Source organism: Phyllobates terribilis, unplaced genomic scaffold, assembly GCF_046119375.1.
Source record: "Phyllobates terribilis strain yellow unplaced genomic scaffold, ASM4611937v1 Scaffold_1__5_contigs__length_1240528914, whole genome shotgun sequence".
Taxonomy (NCBI): domain Eukaryota; kingdom Metazoa; phylum Chordata; class Amphibia; order Anura; family Dendrobatidae; genus Phyllobates; species Phyllobates terribilis.
The window spans coordinates 1,179,403,990-1,179,431,657 of record NW_027362761.1 but is presented as its reverse complement, the minus strand read 5'-3'; positions in this window follow the sequence as shown (position 1 = coordinate 1,179,431,657).

Below are 27,668 nucleotides of genomic sequence, written 5' to 3'. Positions count from 1 at the left end.
TTTTATCTGCATCTAGCTCTGAAAAAATATTTGGCCTTCTAGCAGTGTGTGTGACTTTCTCTATTAGTCCATCTATACTGACCTCCATCAGGTTGCAAATTAAAAATAATTTTTTTCTGCATCTACCTCTGAAAAAATATTTGGGCTTCTAGCAGTGTGTTGGACTTGTTCTATTAGTCCATCTATACTGACCTCCATCAGGTTGCAAATTGAATATAATTTTTTTCTGCATCTAACCCAGCCAATAGTTTTGGCCTAATACCACAGTTTGGCCACTCAGCTCTGCTCGGTTCCCATCCATTGTTTTTTTGTGCAAACAACTCCAGAGTTGTTAATTAGTTAACCACCAAAATGAGTGGAAAAAGGCCTGCTGCTGGTGGAAAGGGGAATAGGCGTGTTGGGAAGGGGAAAAAAGGTTGTGTCCGTGGGGTAGGTGTTAAAGCAACAGTAACATCTGCAGAAGAAAGACCATCTTCCAGCCAAACTAAAATGTCTACTTCTTTTAGCGGACAATGTGATAAGATCCCTTTCTTACGGCCACGCCAATCGCTACAAATTCCAGATGAGGCACAAAAACAGCAGGTGCTTCAACGGATATCAAGTGCTCCTTTAAGTGGGCTCTCCTCCACATCAACTTCAACATCACAAATACTCCAGTCCTCAAAGGTGTCACCCCAATCGCACTTGCTTCCTCACAGCTCCCAAATCTCCAGCTGCCCGTCTGAGTATGAGGTAGAACAGATGGTTGAGTCTGCAGAGCTGTTTACTCATACTATAGCCTGGGAATCAGAGGTCGACTCCAGCACTTCTGTGAATCCAGACGAGGAAATGATCTGCACTGATGCCCAGAATCTTTATGAGTCGGATCCAGGACCAGACGCAGAAGGTTCTGACCATAATGTAGACCCTCATTCCCAAACTGTAACTCCTGTTGGTGGAGACAATGAGGAAGACGATGTTAAGACTCAAATACCTGATTGGAGCGACAACTTTAGTTTTTTGTCAGGGCAGGAACAGGTTGGCTCTGAGGACGACGGGTGTGATAACGCACAGGGTGATGATGATGAGGTTGGAGATCCCACTTACTGTCAACCCACAGTCAGCCAAGAGATGAGGTCAGCAGAGGAGGTGGAGGAAGATGCTAGTGACGACGAGGTCAGGTTGCGCCTTCCTGGACAGAGACGTAGTACTGGAAGCACGTCAACAACTGCATCCTCAAACACAACTCTGCCTCTCACCACAAGTCGTGGTGGCTCTTCAGGTCGCATGGGTGCTAAGCCTTGCATAGCCTGGGCATTTTTTCAGATCGATAAAGATGACCCAACTCGTGTTATCTGTAACATTTGTCAGCAAAAGCTAAGTAGAGGCCAAAAAATACATAGTTTGAGTACTTCATGCATGAACCGGCACATGGACATGAAGCATAAGTTGCAGTGGGAAGCTCAGTGTGCTACAATGCGGCCTAGCCGGCCGGGCCAACCACCGTCTGCCATATCTTGTGCATCCGCGGCCTCTTCATCCTCTGTGACTGGGGGGACAGCAGTCACACCTGTTTTGGGGCGCAGACCTGCCACCTCTTTACCCGCAACAGCCAGCGTGATTGGCAGGTCATCATTTTCTTTGGAGGTGGTAACACCAGCTGGTGTTGAGCGCTGTCCGACATCGATAGCACCACCTTTGGATCAAGGCAACCTAACATGTCCGCCTGGATCTTCCTCACAGACCGGCAGTTTGCCGGGGACACCCTTATCAACCCCGTCTAAGCACAATAGCCAGCCCTCGGTCCCTCAGATGTGGACAAGTAAAAGACCATTTCCTCCTAGCCATGAGAAAGCTAAGAGGTTGAATTTCACCATCTGCAAGCTCTTGGCTACAGAAATGCTGCCTTTCCGCCTGGTGGACACAGAGGATTTTCGAGACCTTATGTCCGTCGCAGTGCCCCAGTACCAGATGCCCAGTCGGCACTACTTCTCAAAGAAAGGTGTGCCTGCGCTCCACCAGCATGTCGCACACAACATCACCGCTTCTTTGGGAAACTCTGTGTGTGACAGGGTGCATTTCACCACAGACACTTGGACGAGTAGGCATGGACAGGGGCGTTACATGTCGCTGACTGGGCACTGGGTAACTATGGTGACAGCAGGACAAGGGGCTGCTGTCCAAGTCTTGCCGTCCCCACGAGTTGTGCGTCAATCCTCTTTATGTCAAAGTTCCTCCACTGCTTCTGCCTCCTCAACCTCCTCTCGGTCTTCCACCTGCACCCAAAGCCTGTCTGGTCATGCCACAAGCTTTCTAACTGCGCAGAAGGGATCCTGCACACCTCCTTACTATGCTGGCAGTAGGGCTCAACGTCATCAGGCGGTTTTTACATTGAAATGTCTGGGAAATGTGAGTCACACAGCTGAGGAGTTGTGGTCAGCTCTGGAGAACCAATTTCATGAATGGTTGTCTCCACTGGACCTGAAACCAGGGAAGGCCGTGTGCGACAATGCTGCAAACCTGGGTGCGGCCCTTCGCCGGGGCAATGTCACACACGTGCCTTGTATGGCTCACGTGTTGAACCTGGTTATCCAGCAATTTTTAGCCCACTATCCCAGACTAGATGGCCTTCTGCAGAGGGCACGGTCGCTGTGTGCTCACTTTCGCCGTTCGCATCCCGCAGCTCAGCGACTTACATCTCTACAGAAGTCGTTGGGCCTGCCACTTCACCGGCTAAAATGCGATGTGCCTACCCGGTGGAATTCAACTCTGCACATGTTGCAGCGACTGTGGCAGCACCGACAAGCCCTGGTGCAATACGTTCTGACGTATAGCCTGGGCCAACGAGATCCAGAGGTGGGGCAAATCACGCTGGAGGAGTGGTCTCAGATCAGGGACCTATGCACCCTTCTGCACAGTTTTGAAATGGCGACGAAGATGTTTAGTGCTGACGATGCCATTATCAGCATGACTATTCCGGTGATTTACATGCTGGAGCACATGTTAAACAGAATTCGGAGTCAGGTGGTGGCACAAGAGGAGGTGGAGGAAGTAGAGGAGGAAGAGTTGTATGCGGAAGGGCTAACATCTGCAAGGTCCAGACGGTCGGCAGCACCAAGGCGGCAGGCATGTGAGGGTGGGGGAGATGGTTTTACCAGGGCGCATGGTAGCAGCCAAACTAGGGAGGAAGGTGCAGGAGCCCAGGAAGAAGTGGAGGACGAACTGATGGAAGACTCATCAGATGAGGGAGACCTTGATCACATTTCTGTTGTGCGAGGTTGGGGGGAGAGGACAGAGGAAGGAAGCATAATTGTTACCTCGCCACCAACACAACAGGGACTTGGTGCTCCTGGATGCGCAACACACATGAGTGCCTTCTTGCTGCACTACCTGCAACATGACCCTCGAATTGTGAGAATTAGAAATAATCCTGACTACTGGGTTGCCACACTGTTAGATCCCCGGTACAAAAGTAAATTTGCAGAAATTATTCCTGCCATAGAAAGGGATGCACGCATGCAGGAGCATCAGCAGAGACTGTTGCAGAATCTTACATGTGCTTTTCCACAAAATACCAGTGGTGCACGTAGTGAATCTCACAGTTCCAACTTGCCAACCGTGGGACCGTCAAGTGTTCAGCACTCAAACCGTAACAGAACCACAGTATCTGCTGGTAACATCAATTTTGCGGAATCATTTCACCACTTTTTTAGCCCATCCTTTGCAAGGCCACAGGAGACAAGAAGTCTGACACATAGTCAACGCCTAGAGACGATGGTACAGGAGTATCTCCAAGTAAACATTGAAGCCACGACTGTGTCACTGGACCCTTGCTCTTTTTGGGCTTCCAATCTGGATAAATGGCCGGAGCTAGCCACTTACGCCTTGGAGATCTTGTCATACCCCGCAGCCAGCGTTCTGTCTGAACGTGTGTTCAGCGCTGCTGGTGGTGTGCTGACAGATAAGCGCACGCGGCTCTCCACTGATAATGTAGACAGACTCACGTTCATAAAGATGAACAAATCATGGATCCGAAACGACTTTTCTACCCCTGTGTCATCCTGGGGAGAGTAAAAGCTTGATGATTGGTTAAAATCACCCTACCAACCGTTTTAAGCTTTCAAATTACTAATCATGTTTATCTGTATCTTGGCTGGAAAATAATTTGGGCTTTGTAGCAGTGTGCAGCACTGATTCTATTAGGCCATGTATAATAAGCTCCACCAGATTTAAAATTACTAATCATGTTTATCTGTATCTTGACTGGAAAATAATTTGGGCTTTGTAGCAGTGTGCAGCACTGATCCTATTAGGCCATCTATACTAAAGCTTCACCAGATTTAAAATTAATAATAATTTTTAGCTGCATCTAGCCCGGAAAATAATTTTGGGGCTCCGAGATGCGCAAGACACATAAGTGCCTTCTTGCTGCACTACCTGCAGCATGACCCTCATATTGTCAGAATTCGAAGTAATCATGACTACTGGGTTGCCACACTCTTAGATCCCCCAAACTTTTCGATCAACCTTTTCATTTTAATAAAGACCAAAAAAATGGTCATTTTTGAAATTATAAGCATTAGCAGGTTATTAGAAACTGAAATCAAACAGTTTTCAACTCAAAACTTTATTCTAGGTGATGTTACATTTTCACATAGGACCCCTTGTTCGAAAGGAGCTTCTGAACTCTCTCGTCCATTGAATTTGTCAGGTTTTGGATGGTTTCTGCTTCAATTGTTTTGCATGAGGACAGAATACCCTCCCAGAGCTGTTGCTTAGATGTGAACTGCCTCCCGCCATCATAGACACTCCTTTTAATGATGCTCCAGAGGTTCTGAATGGGGTAGAGGTCAGGGGAGCATGGGGGTCACACCATAAGTTTGTCCCCTTTTATGCCCATATCAGCCAGAGATGCAGATGTTTTATGTGCAGCATGAGATGGTGCATTATCATGCAGAAAAATGATCTTGCTGTGAAATACACGGTTCTTCTTCTTGAACCATGGCAGGAAGTGCTGTTTGAGAAAATTCACATACATTATGGAGTTCATCTTTAGCGCCTTCAGGGATCCTAAAGGGGCCGACAATCTCTCTCCTCATGATTCCAGCCCAAAACATTACTCCACCTCCTCCTTGTTGGCGCTGTAGCCGTGTTTGCGTGGGGTGTCCATCAACCAGCCATCCTCCACTCCATCCATCTGGACCATCGAGCGCTACATGGCACTCATCCGTGAACAAAACAGTTTTGAAATCAGTCTTCATGTAATGTTTGGCCCACTGGAGCCGTTTCTGCTTGTGTGAAGTGGATAGAGGAGGTCGACAGGATGGCGTATGCACAGCTGCAAACCTCTGAAGGACCCTGCATCTTGTTGTTCGGGGGACGTTGGAGGCACAAGCAGCTTCAAAAACTTGTCTGCTGCTATGACAAGGCTTTTTTGCCGCTGCTCTTTCAACCTGACGTAATTGCCTGTAGGAAAGAGTCCTCAATTTGCCCTTATCAGCACGCACACGTGTGTACTGTGAATCAGCTACATACTTCTTGATTGCCAAGACACTTCATCCTGATCATCGCACAATGTTGATTGTAGTCATGCCTTGACCTAAACACTCCACAATTTGTTGCTTCTCAGCAGCCGACACATCCTTTTTCTTTCCCATTTTGGCAGAAAATGTAGGCTGCTTAATAATGTGAGACAGCCTTCTTAAGTAGTCTTGCCTTTCATTGGACACACCTGCCAAACTAATTAGCACAGGTGTCTGCAATTGCTTACAGTGATATAAAGAGCCCTGACACACATCACCATCAATGAGTTTAACTGACAAACAAACAAATTCTTCCCTTATCACTCCTAAACACTTTTTGCATAATAGTTTGGAACACAGTGTACATGTGCTTTTCCACAAAACACCAGTGGTTCACGTAGTGAATCTTACAGTTCTAACTTGCCAACCGTGGTCTGTATGGAGTTGTTCAATAAAGGGCCCAAAATTAAGATAACATAGATGGGAGAGGTCTCTATGAATAGGAATTCCTAAGTATTTGATACCCTGTGAGGGCCAGGCAAAGGGAAAGTTGGACTGGATGGAATCCTATATGGATTTGGGGAGGGAGACATCGAGGGCCTCAGACTTCGCTGCATTGATTTTAAAATTTGACCATGTAACAAAGTGATCTATTTCAGCCATAACAGCATGGATGGATATATGTAATTGAGTGATATATACTAGGACATCATCAGCAAATAGAGAGCACTTGTACTCGGTGCCTCCCACCTCAATCCACCTAATATTGGGGTTATGGCGAATTGATGAGAGCAGGTGCTCCGTCACTAGGATGTATAAGAGAGGGGACAGAGAACATCCCTGCCTTGTCCCATTGGTGATTGTGAAAGGTGATGAAAATGTTCTGACACGCCCCCTGGGCCTTGGGACACCCGGAGCCGGACCCTTTTTGGTGGATGCTGGTGGTTGTCGTCTCCGTGGCGGCAACCTGGTTCCGTGGCTCAGGGCGGTTAAACCAGTGGCGGAACTATTTATGTGGTTTTGATGTTTAAATGTCCGACTATGCCACCCGTGGATTGCGGTCAGAGTGAACCGCCGCTCCAGGGCAGACCGCTGAGGCTGGTGTTGTGGGTGCAGCAGAGCGTAGCATAACTCCCCACGGGAGGAGTATAGCCTCAGGGCAGTGTATGCGGAGGATGGGGGTGATGGTGCAGGGCAGCAGCAGTAATGACACGGAGTCAGTGATGCAGTCCAGGGCCTTTACTCACAGTTCTTATTATCCAGACCACGTCTGCAGCTAACGGCTGCCCACGTCGTACTGTGCTCACCAGGTGAGGGGCTCAGACAACTCCCAGATAACTTTGGAGTGCTTCACAGGACCCCCTTTGTGTGTCCTTTGTCTGGCCTTTCTTACCAACCCTTCTGTCCGGCTGCCTCGGGCCTCCTCTTGGTAAACTTGGCGCCAGTTTCCCTGACCCTATGTGGTGCCTTCCTAGCGGGTGTAGCGAGGGGCTGCGCCACATAAAATGTCACAGCCTCCTGTTTCTAGCTAATGGTCGTTTCCTGCCTCCACTAGTTTCGGGGACCGGTCTCCCCCTTTGGCCTGACCCCTCCACGCAGGTGGATTCGGGCGTGCGGTGGCGACTCGCCCGTCCGCACCCCTGAGATCCCTTCGTTCCTCGTTCCTGGAGCCTTCTCCGCTCCTCTTCCTTCCTTCTCCCTCTTCCAGGCCTGGGCCTCTGTTACTAGGCCCGCCTCCGGAGCAGAGCTCATGCAGAGCCCCTGCTCCCTGCCACTTCTGCTCAGACTTCTCTGCACTGAACTAAGATGGTGCCCACCTTTTATACTCCCTTCTCAATGCACCCAGGAACTGCTTCCTCCCTGCTCCTGCACTACAGGGTTCCCCTTCCTCAGTGTTCCCTCCCCCCACTCCAGCCAGGGACAGGGACTGTCGTGCCCATCTCAGGGGCATATTGGTCGCCCTGCCCCACGGCAATGTGGTGTAATGCATGCAGGTGTCGGGTCCTGATCCACACTACATACTTACCTGAGAGTGAGATATCACACCTCTGGGTGAGGTGCAATACCTCTGTAGCAACCGAGCCCTCGGTGCTACAGTTCCATTTATCTTCAGCCTAGGTGACGTATTGCGATACAGGGCCGTGATTTTGGCTATAAAAGGGTCCCCTAGACCCCTACCCCAAGCTTTTTAAGAGAATCATATATGGCGTGCCAGGAGACTCTATGGAATGCTTTCTCAGCATCCAACGAGAGTATCTAATTACAAATTTTTAACTGCATCTAGCCCAGGAAATACTTTGTGCCTAGTAGCAGTGTCTGCTAGTCAGCGGATTATCCCGGCTGTTAAGCAAGCTACACCACCTGTAGTTTGGACACTTAATTTTTTAAAAGGAAATGCTTCGGGACCACGGGATACTCAGTGAAGAGCATCAGGAGGCACCCCAAGGCATAGGGGCTGGGACTGGCAGTAGGATGCCTTGCGGTGGACAGCCGAGCTCGATCCTTATAAAAGCTTTTTAACTACAACAGCTTTAGTGGACGCTACTGGAGCTGGAATTACGCGGCTGCTGGCATGAGACTTGCCCTCCAATAGATCCTTGTAAATGGATTTAAAGTGTATTCATTGAAATTAGAGAGACAATTTAAATTAAAAAGCTTAGAGCTGCCTCCACCACAGGGGGGCTCGCTCGACCCACCAGCGGACAGGCACCAGTATTGGGAGAGGGGGGCTGGCCGTCAGGGTTCACCGCGGCTCTGGCACAAACCCGGCGACACGGAAGTGGCACGGGCAGGAGCGGACTGAACGTGTCGGCTTCTCACTTTGTGGATTTTAGAAGGGCATGACATGCCTATATCTGTGTCTCCCCCTCCTTTTACTCCTCCACCTCTTTTCTTTTCGCATGACTATATGTACTTGTCACTTTTCCATGTGTTAGTTGTGTCTTCTGAGCAGTTTGTCAGCTTTTGGACACCTTTGAAGGTGTTTTCTATGTGTTTCTATGTGTTTTTGTTTGCCTGCCATTGGTTTTAACGGTGTTCGAAGGTGTTCGACGAACAGTTCGACGAACAGTTCGGCGAACACACGGGTGTTCGACGAACCGAACCGAACTCGAACACTACGGGGGTGGCTCAACACTACTGAGGATACAGATACTGACACTCCACCAACCACAGCACTACGCAGATCAGTACGCAGCACAAGAGGTCAACCTCCTGCTAGGTACACTGATTAAAGTAGAAAAATTTCTGAGAGTGTAGATAGTTACCCCTGGGGTATTGTGTATTCAATTGTGATGTATTGCATAATTGTTTATTTTCATGCATGCTTATTAATTTGTGCTTTTTCCTATTAATTCTTTATTTACATAATGAACTGCGTGGCTGAGGACTGTGTGCAGCCCAAAAACTCTTATTGTATATAATTGCGCTCCCTGGAGTGCCCCTTTAGGTGACCTCAGAAGGAAAACCTGTCTGGAGTGGCACGTGTGGAGGTCTAACACGGGATCTTCATGCCCTGCAGCCACCCCAGGGCCTACGTAGAGGGTTTAGGACAGGTCCCTCAAAACTACCAAAGTACTCTGCCTTGTGAGATGGACATCCTGTATGGGAACATCACCACAGGAGACTTGGGTTCTGAGGACACTCTGTAATTGTTTTGTTATGCAACGTTTAAGATTTGTGCCTCCCCTAAAAGGAAGAATGTTCTAGTATTGCTTATGTTTTCTATTGTTACTGTTTTTATAAAATGTACTTCAGCCCGGGAGTGCTGAGCTTAACTAGGGGGGAATGTGAAGCCCAGCTGTGCTTTGCATCACAGACCCAGAAGGGTGTATTGAAGGATTCCTCCACAAGAGGCCCCCATAACCATTCACACATCTCCACCTTCCACCTCAGACCACCAGAGGGAGCTCCTTAAGGAGATATATAAGGGAAGGTGGAGCCAGGCAGCCGTTAGTCTGTTGATGAGTTCCTGCAGAGCGAAACATAGAAACAGGTCAGTCTGCAGTGGAGCTCAGTGACTCAGCAATTCCTCTGAGAGTTCAGATGGTGCAAGCCTGAATACAGAGTGGGGTCCAGACTCGGTGTAGCTCAGTGAGGTGAGCTGTAGGTGTGGCGGCGCCATAAGATCGGTGAAACGCGGCACGCTGCCGTTTGTGTGAGTGGCCTATTGAGGGCTCGAGTAGGCCGAAGGCAAAGGAGTAGAGAGTTAGTTCATAGGGGGCAGAGGAGCTTAACTAGCTCACCCCAGAAGGAGAATCAGTTACCGGACACCGGGTCCGAAGCTTGCCGGGATCTCCACGACCTAGTAAGATAAACCGGAATCCCTGGAGAACTACAGGTCCCAGGATCGCTAAAGTGCTGATACGTACCAGAGCCAGGAGACACATAGGCCCCGTAAGTCGGGAGCATGCACTCCAAGAGAAGGCCCTACCACAAGGTCAGCCAGCGCAGGACAGAGACAAAGTTAGGCCTAGCTCCAGGCAGGTCAGAAACTTACTACGCAGCAGCCAGGACCAGGAGGACCAAAACCTGCACATTGGGGAGGATCTGGACATACACCCTTCACCCTACAGTGCTCCGGGGAGTGCCTGAAATTCCACCAGTAAAAGGTACTGAAGTGACTATCGTGTCCGTCCCTGTTCTTGCTCTGGCCCGGCGTAGTCTCTTTGTCCTGCATCCCCGTTCCCATACTGGCCTGAGGCCCAGCTCTACCTGTGGAGAGCTATACCATCAAGCTGCCTTATCATCAGCCTCAGTGGACTGCACAGCGCTGGTGATCCTCACCAGAAACCACAGGTGGCGTCACGAACTCTTTCTTTTATAAACTTTACAAATATTAACCCCTTTATTAGGAGAGACCCCAGGGTACGGGCTCGGGAGCCGACCACTGCGACATCCCTAAAGGCCATGGGCCCGGGTACCGAGTTATCCCCATTCCCCTGGGTGCTACATCCCAATCTCCAGATTATATGTCGTGTCCTGAGGAGATACAGTCACATCTCGTGTCTGCCCAGCTCCATCCTCTATAATAACAGCTCCCATGATCACCAGCAATCCTCGAACAACCTCCATGGCTTCCTATCTATCAGGCAGGACGCGGACATTGCTGGTGGGATCCAGACCCAGAAATGATTTCACGATTAGCAGAAATGTGATGTAACGAGACAATGCAGCAAAATATTACTATGAGGATTATTATCACCTCTCACACAGGGATATAGAAAAGTGCAAAAAGAAAACCTATACAGTATATAACCTGCTATATCTGCAAGGGACCGGCTACATATTAATGTCCATGGATATAGGGCGGGAGGTCCTGTAGGGGCAGTGTGGAGGGGCACATACTTTTCTCCATACAGTACCGTATATAGAGTGTTAATATGTACAATGTTTTATTTTTTTTAAACAAAATGAGTTATTAATACATTTCTGTCCCTGAATGTATTATGATGAACAATCAGGAGATCACTGATGGTGAATGATCTCAGGATAATGATCGGGATTATATCTCTCCTGTAGGAAATCCCTGATTGCAGTAAGATCCAGATCACTGATCGCTGACACACGGCACAATTTACATGTCTCCTGCTTTACATCTCTGCTCTCAGGGGACGTCTCCTCCAGTGATTACAGCTGGTATATAGGAGACATTGTGCAGGTGACATCTCTATAGTCTGTGGCCATCAGTCCAGGGAGATGACGATGGGTTTACAGGGAGTTGTACTGGGTGTAATTCTTCTTCTCATTCATGGTGAGAGGTTCATGAGATGATGGACAGGACAGTAGTAGAGAACAGCACAATGAGGCGACATTAACACTAACACTTATGTTTTCTTTATCTTTCCTTAGACTCCTGTGCACAGATTGTACTGACCCAATCTCCAGATCTCATCACTGTGTCCCCGGGAGAAACAGCCACCATTTCATGTAAGGCCAGTAGTAGTGTACATGTCAGCTACTTGCACTGGTACCAACAGAAATCAGGACAACGTCCAGCACTTCTCATCTATGCTACAAGCAGCCGATATACAGGAGTCCCAGACCGGTTCTCTGGATCTGGATCTGGATCTAGCTATGCTACTGATTTCACTCTTACAATCCAAGGAGCAACAGAAGACGATGCAGCAGATTATTACTGTCAGCAGAGTTGGAACACTCCATACACACAGTGATACAGAGCCGTACCAAAACCTCCGTCCTCATTTCCTCCACAGAAGAAGCAGTGAGACATGATATAGATATAAATATAACACTGCAGGTGATGATCACACAGAATTTCCTGTTATGATGTCTGATCGCTCCCATCATGCTTTTCTGCCTCTGTCTGATACCAGATAATGGCTGACACTGGATATAATACAGATATAATACTAAATGTCCCTTTAACCCCTTGTGAGGAATATAGACTGTGATGGTATTGTAGCACCCCGAGGGCTCGGCTGCTACAGGGGTATTGCACCTCAAACCAGAGGTGTGATATTCCACTCCCGGGTAAGGATGGAGTGTGGACCAGGACTTGGTAGGCTGCATGCGCCACACACACCCCATTTCTGAGGGACAGCTCAACGGTGCTCCCACTAGACAGAAGTGCAGGCATGACAGCATCTATCCCTGGCTGGAGTGGGGAGGGGAAAGTACACCCAGTGGTGTAGGAGCAGATAGGGGTGGGTCTCTGGGCATAGGTAGGAGCCCATTGGTTGCTAGTCACCTGGTCTCACACATAGAGGGAGGTATATAAGGTGGGCACCATCTTAGATCAGTGTGCAGTCTGAGGAGAAGTGACAGGGAGCAGAGCTGCTGCATGGGCTCTGCTCCCCAGGCAGGCCGTGTCAGGAGGCCGGAGCCTGAGAGAGAGAGAGAGAAGAAAGAACAGAAAGGAAAGTAAGAAAGGAAACAAGGAACAGGAACACAGAGACAGGCCCAGAGACACGAGGACAGAGGGATCCCTAAGGACCCAGGAGACTGCAGGTGACGGGTTGGCAGAACAGGGTACCGGAACCCAAATTGGTGGAGGCAACAAATTCCTCAGCCAAAGACCGGAGGTTGAGACCACATCTTGGTGCGACCCCTCACTACATCCACCAGGAAAGCATACCGCATAGGGTCAGGGAAACCGGAGATAGGTTTCGCCAACAGAAGGCCCGAGGAAGCTGGACAAAGGTGGGTAACTGGTGGGGACGGCCAGAGAAAGGTAGAGAAGGGAGCCCTGAGCCACACTCTGGAATTGCCTGGGAGTTGACCGAGTCCCTCACCTGGTGGACGCAGCACGGCTTGGACCGTCATCGCCTGCAGGATTGACCGAATAACAACTGTGAGTAAAGCATTGGAAACTGCAATTACAAGTCTCTGTGTTTCATCGCCGCACCAGCACCATTAGGACTGGGACGCTCACACCATTACTCCCATCATCCACATTAGCTGCCCTGAGGCAATACTTCTCCCGTGGGGAGTTATCCCATACTTGGCTGCGCATACAACACCAGCCTCAGCGGTCTGCAGCGCAGCGGCGGTCCCCACTGACCGCAATCCACGGGTGGCGTAGTCGGACATTTGCTATTACATTAAGACTGCCACTGGTTTGACCACCCTGGGCACGGACCGGGTCAGCGCCACGGAGACTACAATCCCCAGCGATCCGGCTCCGGGTATCCCCTGCACAACACAGGCCCAGGGGGCGCGTCAGTATCAGTATAACATGATTTCTACAGAAGAAGCAGATTGTTTTTTATTACAGATTTCCCTAGAAATGTTCTTATATTGTTCATTCTAATTATCTCTTCAGAGAGGAACAGGATGTGAACTCTAGCGCCACCTATTGGAAGTAGTAATCTTAAGAGTCAATATATTGTTCAGTAACACAAAACATGACTGTGACTATAAACCGATAAAGAGGAAGAATAATCAAATAATTTCCAAATTGTCAGATCATCAGTAATTATTTGGGATATGTCAAATTATGGAATTTTTATTGAAAATATATTAAATCAATACTGCAAGACTTTATCTATATCGTAAAGCCCAAATGTGGTTTTGATTAGTGTTGAGCGAGCACTAAAATGCTCGGGTGCTCGAAGCTCGGGCCTTGCTCACCGTGATACTCGGGTGCTCGACCCGAGCAACGAGCCCAATGTAGTCTATGGGAGACCCGAGCATTTTTGCGGCGGCAGTCTGTAGAAAGCCTAAAAAGTGCCCAAAACGATAGTGACAGTGCTCAAAAGACATGGGGGCAGCATGGGGATCACCCCTGGAAGCATTTCTGACCCCTCATCTATGCTACGTAGTCAGAGGTATTAAGCCACATTTACGGGCTCACAATAAAACGTTCAAAAATGAAACTGAAACGGTTTTCCTGTGAAATATGTAAAGGAACTTCCTTTCCAGGGTAAAGACTTGTGTATAAGGTAAAATAAATAACCAAAAATACTCCTCCACACCTTGGGCTATGTTCACAAGTAGAATTTTTCATGCGTTTTTGCACTTTTGTATTGCTTTCAACCGTGACAAATGCATTCACCGGGAAATGTCATTTTAACATTTTACAACCTTATCTGGCCATGTGCTGTGTGACACATGCATAAAGTGCTGAAAAGACATGGGAACAGCATGGGGAAGACCCCTGGAAGCATCTCTGACTCCCTGGACACTGCCTAAAAGTTTGCCCATCAGAAGTGATCCTTGCCGCATCAGAAGATACAGACTTGCAACTATCTCCGTGCAAGTCCTTGTCCCAGGGCATTGTTCAATTGTACCTCCCCCATTCCTTGCAATGCAAGCACAAATATGCAGCCTGCCACCCACACACCCGCAGGCTGCAATACCATACTGCTAGCTTTCACTTGAAATGGGGCCTTTTAGTTTGGAGGAGGCCGAAGCTGGCCACTACCTCATGGCTGCTTTGGCAGTGAGGTATCCATACTCAGTCCACAGCCGCCCCGTGGCCGGGTGTACATGCTCGGTCCCCAGCCGACAGGGGGTGGCTGGGTGCCCATAAGCGGTCCCCAGCCACCCCTATTTCTCCTGTCACCTTCCCACACACTTTTCTTTGCCTGGCCTGCTTCAGGGCAGCATTGGACGAGCCCACCAGAGAACCAGACTCCTCCGGTGGGTCCTGGCTTCTCCATCAGGGGACTTGAGAGTGTCAAGGTGAGGAGCATGATGATGATGATAGAAGTTAGCATCTGCTTTGTTTTCTTTTAATGCAAGCGTAAGTGTGCAGCCTGCTACCCACCCACCCCCAGGCTGCAATACCATACTGCTAGCTTGCACTTGAAATGGGGCCTTTTAGTTTGGAGTAGGCCGAAGCTGGCCACTACTTCATGGCTGCTTCGGTGGCCTGGTATCCATAATCAGTCCCCAGCCGCCCGGCGGCCGGGTGTCCACACTCGGTCCCCAGCTGCCAGGGGGCGGCCGGGTGTCCATATTCAGTCCCCAGCCGCCCCGCGGCCGGGTGTCCACACAGGGTCCCCAGCCGCCTGGGGGCGGCCAGGTGTCCATAAACGGTCCCCAGCTGCCTCTATTTCTCCTGTCACCTTCCCACACACCTTTCTTAGCCTGGCCTGCTTTAGGGCAGCATTGGACGAGCCCTCCAGAGAACCAGACTCCTCCGGTGGGCCCTGGCTTCTCCATCAGGGGAGTTGAGAGTGCCAAGGAGAGGAGCATGATGATGATGATAGAAGTTAGCATCTGCTTTGTTTTCTTTTAATGCAAGCGTAAGTGTGCAGCCTGATACCCAACCACCCCCAGGCTGCAATGCCATACTGCTGGCTTGCACTTGAAATGGTGCCTTTTAGTTTGGAGTATGCCGAAGCTGGCCACTACCTCATGCCTGCTTCGGCGGCCTGGTAACCATACTCAGTCCCCAGCCGCCCTGCGGCTGGGTGTCCACACTCGGTCCTCAGCCGCCAGGGGGCGGCCAGGTGTCCATACTCAGTCCCCAGCCGCCCCGCGGCCGGGTGTCCACACAGGGTCCCCAGCCGCCTGGGGGCGGCCGGGTGTCCATAAACGGTCCCCAGCCACCCCTATTTCTCCTGTCACCTTCCCACACACTTTTCTTAGCCTGGCCTGCTTTAGGGCAGCATTGGACGAGCCCACCAGAGAACCATATTCCTCCGGTGGGACCTGGCTTCTCCATCAGGGGAGTTGAGAGTGCCAAGGTGAGGAGCATGATGATGATGATAGAAATTAGCATCTGCTTTGTTTTCTTGGAATGCAAGCGCATGTATGTAGTAGCGGCTAGGCCTGAGGTGGTCAGCATTTTGGCGCATATCCTACCTCCTCCGAGGATTGCTGGATGTTTTCCTGCTACTATCCCAGTTCTTTGACTCCCGTTAAAACAAAGCTTCAGGTGATAAATGATGGATGAGGTGGTGGCAAAGGAGAAAGAGCAGGAGGAACAGGGACCATTCACATCAATATCAAGCCAGTCAACCACACATGTCTTGTAGGATATGTTTCTGTACCAAAATGAGCGGTTCGGCTACACAGTAATAGGGCACACAGTGAGTGCAATGCCTACCAATAATTTAGAGGCACTCCAATGCCCCTTGGAAGTGACATGGAGGTCAGAGGGCCTTAACTAAATCATTTTTTCCATTTATAGCTACTGGGTCTCCTGTGCACTGTTGGCATAAGCAGTGAATGGAAGGCTTTCCAAAAATTATGAGGAACTGCAATGCCCCTTGAAACAGGCGTGGATTACAGTGTACTAAAAACCTTCTACCTATTATTGGTTAGTGGGTCTCCCATAGTGTTTGCCTATGCATTGAAAAGCAAAAGCTGACTAAAATTAGGAGGAAATGCAATGGCCGTTGGAAGAGTCGTGGAGGTCGCAGTAGCTTAACAAGACGGTTTTAATGCCCCTTGGAAAAGTGGTGGAGGTCACAGTAGCTTAACAAGACGCAATTAATGCCCCTCCGAAGAGACGTGAAGGTCGCAGTAGCTTAACAAGACGGTTTTAATGCCCATTGGAAAAGTGTTGGAGGTCACATTAGCTTAACAAGATGGTTTTAATGCCCCTCGTAAGAGACGTGGAGGTCGCAGTAGCTTAAAAAGATGGTTTTAATGCCCCTTGGAAGAGACGTGGAGGTCCAAGTAGCTTAACAAGATGCTTTTAATGCCCCTCAGAAGAGACGTGGAGGTCGCAGTAGCTTAACAAGACTGTTTTAATGCCCATTGGAAAAGTGGTGGAGGTCACAGTAGCTTAACAAGAGGGTTTTAATGCCCCTCGGAAGAAACGTGGAGGTCGCAGTAGCTTATCAAGATTGTTTTAATGCCCCTTGGAAGAGACGTGGAGGTCCCAGTAGCTTAACAAGACTGTTTTAATGCCCCTCGGAAGAGACGTGGAAGCCTCAGTAGCTTAACAAGATGGTTTTAATGCCCCTTGGAAAAGTGGTGGAGGTCGCAGTAGCTTAACAAGACTGTTTTAATGCCGCTTACAAGAGCCATACAGTACAGCATCTTAAAAATATTATTCCCATTATTGGGGAGTGGGTCTCTCACAGTCTTTGCTTATGCCTTCCAAGCAAAAGCTGACAAAAATAAGGACGGAGGAGCTTTCAATAATGGCAACACTGACCACGGTCACCCTGGTGGTATAGTGGTGGTGGAAGCTGAGGATAAGGAGAAGAACATAAAACATCTGAAATGAGGAAGCGTATACCCATGTGTGGGTGTGAAGCGGTGCATGTGAATACACCTCCCGAAATAACACAGTGGATTTGACTTTATGTTACTCTGCTGTCATTTGGTGGTGATGAGAAGTCTGGCCAAATCCAGCCCTTGTTCATTTTGATAAGGGTCAGCTTGTCAGCATTGTCAGTTGACAGGCAAGTGCGCTTTTCAGTTATAATTCCCTCAGCGGCACTAAAAACACGCTCCGATAACACGCTAGCAGCAGGGCAGGCCAGGACCTCCAAGGCATAGGAGTTGATTCCAAGTGTCCAGCTTAGATGCCCAATAATTAAAAGGCACAGAGGAATCAAGGAGGACGCTGATACGGTCGGCAAGGTACTCCCTCATCATCTTTTGAAACTTTCCACTCCTTGTGAGAGTACCCCGCGCCTCAGGGTCTGTCCGAAGGGAGGGTCTGAGAAAACTGTCCCAGAATGTTGACAGTGTTCCCATGCCTCTGCTGGATTGGAGTTGCGTCTCTTTCGCATGTACGCCTTGGTTGGGCAACGAACTGTGACCTCTGCTGCTAGCGTGTTCAGATGGGAATTTTTTTAACAGTTCTGCAGCAAGGGCCTTCTGGTACTGCCCCATTTTTGTAGACCTCTCCACCTCAGGAATAAGAGAGTGAAAGTTCTCCTTGTAGCGGGGGTCTAAAAGTGTCACCAACCAGTAATGACTGTCACCCAACATTTTGACAATGCGAGGGTCACTGTTAAGGCAGCATAACATAAAGTCAGCCATGCGTGCCAGACTGGTAACAGGCAAGACTTCCGTGTCCTCACCAAGATGACGACTGACCATGCTCTCCTCCTCCTCCTCCTCCTCCCCCCTGTCCTCAGGCCACCCACACTGAACCGACGGTATGACAGTTGTATAGGTACTACCGTCTAAAACACATGATACAAGCTCCAGTTCTTCCTCCTCCTCCTCCTCCTCCTCCTACTCCTCTCCCTCATTGTCCCCCAATGCACATTGGGATGAGATGAGGCTGGGCTGTGTGTAATCGACCGCTACGTCTTCTTGATCCATCTCATCATACTCTGGCTGCAATGCCTCCTCTTTAATTCTCTGCAGAGAGCGTTGCAAAAGACAGACAAGTGGAATGCTGACGCTAATGATGGCGCCACTCACCATCTTGGTGGACTCCTCAAAGTTTGTCAAGATGGTACATATGTCAGACATCCAGGTCCACTCCTGAGGTCTTATGTGTGGAGTCTGACCTGAATATCGACGGCCTTGTTGCAGCTGGTACTCCACAACTGCTCTCTTCTGCTCACAAATCCTTTGCAACATGTGGAGGGTAGAGTTCCATCGTGTGGGGACATCACACACCAGTCGGTGTGATGACAGATGCAAACGCTGCTGCAACACAGCAAGGGCGGTGGAAGCTGTAGCCGACTTGCGAAAATGAGCTGACAGGTAGCGTACTTTGACGAGCAGATCTGGCAACACGGGGTACGATTTAAGAAACCGCTGAACCACGAGGTTAAGCACATGAGCCAGGCATGGTACGTGTGTGATCTCGCCTCCCCTCAGAGCCGCCACCAGGTTACAGCCATTGTCACACACGACCATGCCTGGATGTAGGTTCAGCGGTCTAAGCCACAGATCTGCCTGCTCTTTCACAGCTGTCCACAACTCACAAACAATGTGAGGTTTCTCAACTAAGCTTATGAGTTTCAGCACAGCCTGTTGCCACTTGGCGGAGGCAGTACTGCAGTGCTTCCAGTTTGTAACTGATGTGGTGATATCAGAGATGAAGGCTGAACATGAGGAGGAGGAGGAGGATGATGCGCAGGAGCTGTACACTGTGGAGGCAACTCTGACTGACATAGGGCCCGCAATCCTCGGTGTGGGGAGGATGTGTTCCGTCCCAAGGTCCGACTGGGTCCCGGCTTCCACTATGTTTACCCAGTGTGCCGTCAGGGAGATGTACCGTCCCTGGCCACAAGCACTTGTCCACGTGTCCGTTGTCAGGTGGACTCACCCAGTAACTGCGTTGTTGAGGGCACGGAAGATGTTTTGGGACACGTGCTTGTGTAGTGCGGGGATGGCACACCGGGCAAAATAGTGTCGGCTGGGGACCGAGTACCGAGGGACGGCCACCGCCATAAGGTTGCGGAAGGATTCCGTCTCCACCAGCCTAAAAGGCAGCATTTCCAATGCAATCAGTCGTGAAATGTGCAAATTTAGCACTGTGGCCTGTGGGGCATTTGCTGCGAATGTCCGCTTTCATTCAAAGGTCTGGGATATGGACAATTGAACGCTGCAGTGGGACGTGGACGTGGAGTGAAGACTGAGAGGAGGGGGCTTCTTTGCATGCAGTATGGACAGGGCATTGCCTTGCACACACAACACACAACAGGGGGTTCTATTGCACTTACAACAGCGGAAGAAGCAATGGTGACACCCGCTGACACTGGTCGTGGACCCTGGGGTTCACCCCACAAAGTCGGGTGCTTTGCTGCCATGTGCCTGATCATGCTGGTGGTGGTCAGGCTAGTAGTTTTGTCACCCCTGCTGATGCTGGCATGGCTGTTGGTACAAATGGCCTTTTTGGGGTTATCAGCAGAGTCTTTAAAAAAATTCCTGACTCTGGAAGACCTACGGGTTGTACTGGCAACGTCCCTCGTGTTGGTGTTACGGGGAACTGTAGCCTGCCTTCTGTGTGCGGCCACCACACTGCTTCTTCCTGCCTGTTGGGGTACTCAGCCTCCCTCACCCTGTGTGCTGCTGTCCTCGCTCTGCATGTCCTCCTGCCATGTTGGGTCAGTTACTAGATCATCCACCACCTCCTCCTCTTCCACTTGCGCACCACGATCCTCCTCCTCACTTCATGGCAATTGTGTCTCGTCATCGTCCACCTCTTGTGACAAATTGCCAGCGTCGACTTCCTGTGGCCGTGGCTGTTCAAATATTTGGGCATCGCTACATGGGATTTCCTCTTCCACCACTTCAAGCGGAGCAGGCGAGGGGCACAAATCTGGAGATGGACCAGGGAACAGCTCTTCAGATTGTCCAAGTGTGGGATCAGTTGCTGTCTAATGACACTCGGCATGGTGGGAGGAAGGAGCATCAGGGTGAGGAGGAGTATCTAATTAATAACCTGTTCACACTGATCAGTTCGCAATACTGGTGTTGTTCTGTGCTTCCCTAGTAATTTTGTCAAGAAGTGGTAGCGAGAAGATGTGGCTGTTGGTTGTGGCACATTTTCACCTTGGCCACGGCCCCGTCCTCTGCACGCACCATCACCAGAACGTCCAGTTCCACGTCCCTTGCCACGCGCCTTGCCCATTGTAAAGGAAGTAAAATAGCTTACACTCGCACTATCAAAGGAAAAAGGGTAATAAAAAGTAGATTAGAACCGTGGAAGAGGAAAACCACAGTTCTATTTCTCTGGCCTACACCCGATTCTTTTAAACAATCTGAACAATCAGGGAGAAACTATTACTGTTTTTCTTTACGGAAAAAATACCAAATGCTGAATAATAGAGATTTTTTACCTTGGAATGGCAAAACCACAGTTATTGTTTACTGGGGTATACCAGACAATTTTAAATAGATATATTTGCGGCTGAACAGTGAGCGACATACTCAAACTGTTTTTTTTAGGTAAAAATGGCCCAAAAGTGGATAATACAGAGGTTTGAACGGTGGAACAGCAAAACCACACTTTTATTTCTCTGGCCTACACCAGACTATTTTCAACAAATATATTTGTGTCTGAACAATCAAGGAGACACTATTATTTTTTTTTTTTACGGCAAAAATGCCAAAAGCAGGATAATAGAGATTTTTTACCGTGGGACGGCAAAACCACAGTTATAATTTACTGGTGTATACCAGACTCTTTTAAACAGATTTATTTGTGTCTGAACAATCAGGAGACACTATTACTGCTTTTCTTTATGGCAAAAAAATGCCAAAACCAGGATAATACAGAGATTTGACCCGTGGAACTGCAAAACAACAGTTCTATTACTCGGGCCTACACCAGACTGTTTTCAACAGATATATTTGTGTCTGAACAATCAGAAGACACTATTACTGTTTTTCTTCACGGCAAAAAATGCCAAAAGCAGGATAATACAGAGATTTGACCCGTAGAACTGCAAAACCACAGTTCTATTTCTCGGGCCTACACCAGACTATTTTCAACAGATATATTTGTGTCTGAACAATCAGGAGACACTATTACTGATTTTCTTTATGGCAAAAAATGCCAAAAGCAGGATAATACAGAGATTTGACCCGTGGAACTGCAAAACCACAGTTCTATTTCTCGGGCTTACACCAGACTATTTTAAACAGATATATTGGTGTCTGAACAATCAGGAGACACTATTACTGTTTTTCTTTACGGAAAAAATACCAAAAGCTGGATAATAGAGATATTTAACCGTGGGACGGCAAAATCACAGTTATAATTTACTGGTGTATACCAGACTATTTTAAACAGATATATTTGTGTCTGAACAATCAGGAGACACTATTACTGCTTTTCTTTATGGCAAAAAAATGCCAAAACCAGGATAATACAGAGATTTGACCCGTGGAACTGCAAAACAACAGTTCTATTACTCGGGCCTACACCAGACTGTTTTCAACAGATATATTTGTGTCTGAACAATCAGAAGACACTATTACTGTTTTTCTTTACGGATAAAATACCAAAAGCGGATAATAGAGATTTTTTACCGTGGGACAGCAAAACCACAGTTATAATTTACTGGTGTATACCAGACTCTTTTAAACAGATATATTGGTGTCTGAACAATCAGGAGACACTATTACTATTTTTCTTTTCGGAAAAATACCAAAAGCTAGATAATAGAGATTTTTCACCGTGGAGCAGCAAAACCACAGTTATACTTTACTGGTGTATACCAGACTTTTTTAAACAGATATATTGGTGTCTGAACAATCAGGAGACACTATCACTGTTTTTCTTTACGGAAAAAATACCAGAAGCTGGATAATAGAGATTTTTTACCGTGGAACGGCAAAACCACAGTTATAATTTACTGGTGTATACCAGACTTTTTTAAATAGATATATTTGCTGCTGAACAGTGAGCGACACACTGAAACTGTTTTTTTTAGGTAAATATGGCCCAAAAGTGGATAATACAGAGGTTTGTACTGTTGAACTGCAAAACCACACCTCTATTTCTGTGGCCTACACCAGACTCTTTTAAAAAAATATATTTGTGTCTGAATTGTCACAGACACACTTTTTTTAGGGGAGGGGGACACCAAAAGATTAATAAGATTGGCATTTGTTCAGTGTGAAGGGGGAAAAAAAAAAGAGGATTTAGATGAAAAAAAAAGGATTTTTCCTGGCCCCCGTTTCCTAGAGCTAAGTCTAGCAATTTCAGCAACAGGAGCACACAGGACTGAAATGCAGAGTTTGCTGGTATAACCACTGCTTCTCCTATACAGCCTGCCCGCCTGCCTGATATCTGGGATGGATATTAGTCCTGAGAAGGACTGTTTGTTTGTTCTGCCAGCCTTTACAGACCCTACACTAACTATTTTGCAGTATATATCTCTCCTTAAATCAGCAGCGCTGTCCCTACACTGTCTGATCCCAGCCATCTGTGTCCAAGATGGCGGCGCCCAGTTTTAAATACTCGAGGTGACGCTGTGCGGCCAGCCAATCAATGTAATGCCTACAACCAACATGGCTGCGGCATTACAGTGACTGGCTGGCAATCCCTGCATGTTCATTGGCTCTGTAAAGAGTGCCAAACATGCAGGGTGGAGACCCGAGCTCCCGCCCGAGTAACCCGGAAATGCTCGGTGCTCGCCAAACATCCCGAGTAGCGTGATGCTGGGGCGAGTACCGAGCAGTGTCGAGAATGTTCGCTCAACACTAGTTTTGATCCTTTACATTTTAAAAATCTTTCAGCTCTTGAGAGGTAAATATAAAAAAACTGTGCAATAATATGTTCCAAAAAAAACAGAAGTCCAAAAATATAAAGGGGAAATAAAGAGTAATGAAGCGAAAGACCAAAAAGAAAATAATAATAAATAAGATACAACTATATGAAGTGTATAGTTACAAGATGGATAAATAGCTTATAAGGAATGAAACCTATAGAGAAATTATGCATATTAAAAATAAAGTATAAATATGTGATCTTAATTTTATATATAAATAATATAAATAGGTTAAAAAGCCGGGAAGTCACACGGAATAAAGGCGGCAAACAGCCGGAGGATTTGTCCAGGATACGTCAAAATTGAACTCACAAGATGGCCATGATATAGCCCAAAATAAATAAAGGCAAATTAGTCAAAGTATCAACCCATGAAAATGTCCAACTAAATGAGAAAAATATAAGTATGGAATCAATGTGGAGTATTAACCAAATTTTCTCCTCTTGCCGGAATGACACCAGCCCCAATGTGCGTTTCGGCACAAGACATTGCCGTAGGATAGACATTAGACCAGCAGGGGACGTTCATTACACCTCCATGGCCCAATCGGAAATGTAAAATCCATATGTGGCCCAATAAGACAAACTCTGGTCTGAAGCGGCGCATGTGTTGGACTGTGTAGGGTGAGCACATCCCATGACCATCAACCAACATCGTGAGCTGGAAAGACATGAAGGAACGTCTGGCCATGTGTAATATCACTTACCACAGGAGTTGGTCGTATGATCCCGGCAGAATGTGGAAGAAGACACTGCAGGGAACGATCGAAGCAAACGGGACCAGTGCATGGGCACAATCAGAGAAAGCGGGCAAAAGCAGAAAGGTACAAAGAGGAAAAAGAGAAATAGTGCAAAAGGATGGGATCATTATAAAAGCATGGCGCACAATTACTGAGCCCCGGAATAAATGGAATACAGATGAGACAGCCCTCTATACAGCAGAAGATGTAATGCAAAATAAGAGAAGGAATAATATGAAAGCAAAAATTATAGAAATAAATGTAAAAATAAAATTGAGAAATAATAATAAAAATAAAATAAAATATATAAAAATAAACATATGAAGAGACAGTGATAAATATAAATACAACTCTATGATAGTTAATGAAGAGTAATATAAAATATAAAAGCATCAATTCATGAAGAAAAATATCTAAAAAAAATCTATATATTATATGAAACAATTCACGATCCCCTCAAAAGTAGTAAAGGTGATAAAAGTGAAAAGAAACATGTGATTGTCAACATTAACCGAAGTGAGAAAATTGAGGGAAATAATGAATGTGTGTGAAAATGATTAATGAATTAAGATAATGTGTAAAGTGTAGAGAGAAAAAACATAAAATATGACCATGAGAATCCCATTGTTTGTAAGGTTTTCAGACTCCAGATACACCTACTGTGAAAGCCGGTGAGTACTATTACCCCACCTCCCAGGTGGGCTTAAACATTTATTTCTGATAATAGGACTTGTCTTTCAAGTTTTTACATTTTTTGTTGTTTTTCAAATTTTTCAAAACAACAAAAAAATCGACACTTGTGCAAGGAATGTTTTTTTGGGGGGATTTGGGATTAATAATTGCTGGAACCTTACCTACATCATATGTCAAATGCTCCACAAATAAATCTTCCAAAATTTGCAATGTCTCCTGTAGTGTTGAGCCACCCCCGTAGTGTTCGGGTTCGGTTCGGTTCGTCGAACACCGGGATGTTCGAGGAACTGTTCGTCGAACTGTTCGTCGAACACCTTAGAACACCGTCGAACACCGTTAAAACCAATGGCAGGCAAACAAAAACACATAGAAACACATAGAAAACACCTGCAAAGGTGTCCAAAAGCTGACAAACTGCTCAGAAGACACTCTCTTTAAAAAAGCCGGCCGGCAAATTCAGCAGCGGCATACACCGGTACCCGACAATTTAGACAAGAAGGAATAGAGCATCACACATAGATTAGATAGATAGAAACATGTCAGTCACACATATAAGAAGCACAGTGACAGTGTTGGTTACTGCATTTGTCATTTAGTGTAAAGGATTTATTAAAAAAAATATTAGTGTTTTCATGCACCGTCTCTTTAAAAAAGCCGGCCGGCAATTCAGCAGCGGTACCCGACAATTTAGAACAGAAAGAATAGAGCTTCACACATAGATTAGATAGATAGAAACATGTCAGTCACATATATAATAAGTACAGTGATAGTGTTGCTTACTGTACTTGTCATTTAGTGTAAAGGATTTATTTTAAAAAATAATAGTGTTTTCATGCACTGTCTCTTTAAAAAAGCCGGCCGGCAATTCAGCAGCGGTACCCGACAATTTAGAACAGAAAGATAGAGCTTCACACATAGATTAGATAGATAGAAACATGTCAGTCACATATATATGAAGTACAGTGATAGTGTTGGTTACTGTACTTGTCATTTAGTATTAAAATAAAGGATTTATTATTAAAAAAATTGGCGTGGGGTTCCCCTTAATTTTAGGCTCTAGCGGAGGTTAAGCAGACGGCTGGGGCAGATGTTTGAAGCCTGGGAAGGGGGTAATACCCACGGAGCTTCCCAGGCTACTAATATCAGCCCCCAGCTGAATACATAGCCTTTACTAGCTATTAAAATGGGGGACTCCCCAAAAAAAATGACGTGGGGTCCCCCCTAATTTAATAGCTAGCAAAGGCTAGGCAGACAGCTGGGGGCTGATATTAATAGCCCAGGAAGGGAGCCATGAATATTGGCCCCCTCCCAGGCTAGAAACACCAGCCGTCAGCCGCCCCAGAAATGGCGCATTCATAGGATGCGCCAATTCTGGCACTTAGCCTCGCTCTTCCACGCTGCCCTGGTGCGGTGGCAGGGGGTAATAGGGTTGGGGTTGATGTCAGCTTATAATGCCAGCTGACATCAAGCCCAGGTTAGTAATGGAGAGGCGTCTATAAGACACCCCCATTACTAACCCCATAGTCAAAGTTAAAAAAAACACAAACACCCAGAATAAAGTCCTTTAATTGAAATAAAGACACAATCCTTTATTGTTCTAAATTAAACCATACTTACCATCACGCCCATTCCAGCTGAAGCCAACGATCTCCTGCAATAAAAGAAAAATAATAAAGCAACCTCATCCTTACCTTTCCATGGTTCCCACGACAGCTTCAGCTCTGCTACATCGAGATGACAGGCTGGACCGCAGCAGAACGCTGCCATCCAGCCTGTCATCCCGCAGACACTGAGAAGCGCAGGCTTGCTTGCGCTGCTCAGCGTCTCTCTGTGACGACATCCAGATGAGCCGAGTTCATGTCCAATGAACTCGGCTCACCTCATGCACGTCACTGACAGCGTGGGAAAATTCTCACGCTGAAGCGCTGATTGCAGGAGAATTTTCCCACGCTGTCAGTGACGTGCAGGAGGTGAGCTGAGTTCATTGGACATGAGCTCACCTCATGCACATCACTGACAGCGTGGGAGAATTCTCCTGCACTCAGCACTTCAGCGTGAGAATTTTCCCACGCTGTCAGTGACGTGCATGAGGTGAGCCGAGTTCATTGGACATGACCTCGGCTCATCTGGATGCCGTCACAGCGAGACAGTGAGGAGCGCAAGCATGCCTGCGCTTCTCACTGTCTGCGGGATGACAGACTGGATGGCAGCGTTCTGCTGCGGTCCAGCCAGTCATCTCGATGTAGCAGAACTGAAGCTGTCGTGGGAACCATGGAAAGGTAAGGATGAGGTTGGTTTATTATTTTTCTTTTATTGCAGGAGATCGTTGGCTTCAGCTGGAATGGGTGTGATGGTAAGTATGGTTTAATTTAGAACAATAAAGAATTGTGTCTTTATTTCAATTAAAGGACTTTATTCTGGGTGTTGTGTTTTTTTTAAATACTTTACTAGAAATTCATGGCGGTCATGTCTAATACTGGCGTGACCCCATGAATTTTGGGCTTGGGGCCAGCTGATAATACCAAGCTGGCCCTAACCCCTTTATTACCCAGTGAGCCACCGCACCAGGGCCCTGGATGAGTTGGGTACAGCGCCAGAAGATGGCGCTTCTATGAACGCGCCATTTTCCGGGGTGGCTGCGGACTGCAATTTGTAGCGGGGGGGGGCCCAGAAAGCTTGGGCCTCCCTGCGCTGCAGATTCCAGCCCCCAGCTGCCTAGTTGTACCTGGCTGGACACAAAAATAGGGCGAAGCCCCACGTACTTTTTTTTTAATTATTTCATGAAATTCATGAAATAATTAAGAAAAAAAGGCCTTCCCTATATTGTTGTGTCCGGCCAGGTACAAATAGGCAGCTGGTGGTTGGGGGCAGCCCGTTCCTGCCTGCTGTACCTGGCTGGACACAAATATAGTGCGAAGCCCCACTTCAATTTTTTTTAATTATTTCATGAAATTCATGAAATAATTAAGAAAAAAAGGGCTTCCCTATATTGTTGTGTCCGGCCAGGTACAAATAGGCAGCTGGTGGATGGGGGCAGCCCGTTCCTGCCTGCTGTACCTGGCTGGACACAAATATAGTGCGAAGCCCCACTTCAATTTTTTTAAATTATTTCAGGAAATTCAT